Consider the following 1,512-nt stretch of genomic DNA (forward strand, 5'->3'; position numbering starts at 1 on the left):
ATTCTGTTGTTTTTCTTTTTTTACAGGAGGAGGAGCAGAAGAGAGTCAGGAAAGAGTGGATATGTGCTGCTTGTTAGGAGGTGGCTGGGCTGGTAGGGGGCAGTGTGAGCTCATCGTTACTCCACTGTTCGTTCCTCAGGGTGAATGAAAAAGGAAACTGCTTATTCTGAACCCTGATTCTGAGAAGAGAGAAACAGGAATGTGAGGACTCACTTAGCTGTTCCCTAGGGTGATTTTCAGGGTAAAGAGGAAGGAAAAATTACTTTCTGGGTAGATCCATAGGAATTTCAGGGAATAGCTGATTTCAACAGTGACAGCTCATCACATTTCATTAAGAAAAATTCGTGAAGCATATCTTTTGTTTCTGAGTATCTTCTTATTTCTACCATTATCTCTCTTATCTTTCAGGCTCTGCACAAAAGAATACTCTAGCAATAGTCATTTATTTAAAATGAAAATGTTCCATTGGTATTGTGCTTGTAATCAAGCACCAGAATCTTCACGAGATCAGGGCCCTTGGCTCAGCTCTACCCAAACCCAAGCTTCTCTGTGACTTTGGGCAAAATGCTTAGCACAAAAACAGGCTTCTAAGGTTAAAGACAAACAAATAAGCAAATGTCAGCTTTCCTGGATGGAGTTGACTCATTTGCTGGATTTAGTCTTGCTCTCCCCAGCCCCCTACTTTGCCAGGCTCTGAGGATGCGAAGACAAGAGACTAGGTTCTTGTCCTGGAGGAAGATCCAGTCTACAGGAGGTGACAGACCAAATAACCTGATGAAAGCTGCATGGTGTGTTCACAGGCAGAGCACAGATGAGCCCTGGCTGAATTCCAAGGAGCTCAGGGAGCTTTCCTTCAAGAAATTAAAGAATTTGTTTAAGAATCAAGAGGGATAACACAATCTCCTTGAAGGGAGGGGCTTTATCTGTTTTGTTCACCTAAACATTCCCAGTATCTATACGAGTTCCTCACCTGTAGTTGGTGCTCAATAAAAAAAAAACTATTGAAAGAACAATGAATTAAAGGAAGCTAACAGTATAGCTGCCAGCCCTGGTGGTCTAGTGGTTAAACGTTTCTTGGTGAGGGAACCCTACAACCCATCTGTTGGTTGTCATACTGTGGCAGCTGCATGTTGCTGTGATGCTGAAAGCTATGCCACCAGTATTTCAGATACCAGCAAGGTCACCCATGGTGGTAGACAGGTTTCAGTGGAGCTTCCAGACTAAGACAGACTAGGAAGCAGGACCTGGCCACCCGCTTCTGAAGAAATTGGCCATGAAAGTCCTATGAATAGCAGCGGAGCATTGTCTGATACAGAGCCAGAAGGTGAGAGGATGGAGCAAAACACCAGGCAGGGTCCACTCTGCTGAACACAGGGTGGCTAGGAGTTGGAATCCACTCAACGGCATTGACAACAACAACAACAAAAAGCAATACAATAAGGGCATATCAAAGGGATCAGATACTTCACTCAAGTCTTTCTTGTGAAAATAAATTTAAAAAACTCCCTTTGA

This window comes from Equus asinus, chromosome 25 (genome assembly GCF_041296235.1).
Source record: "Equus asinus isolate D_3611 breed Donkey chromosome 25, EquAss-T2T_v2, whole genome shotgun sequence".
NCBI classification, from domain to species: Eukaryota; Metazoa; Chordata; class Mammalia; order Perissodactyla; family Equidae; genus Equus; species Equus asinus.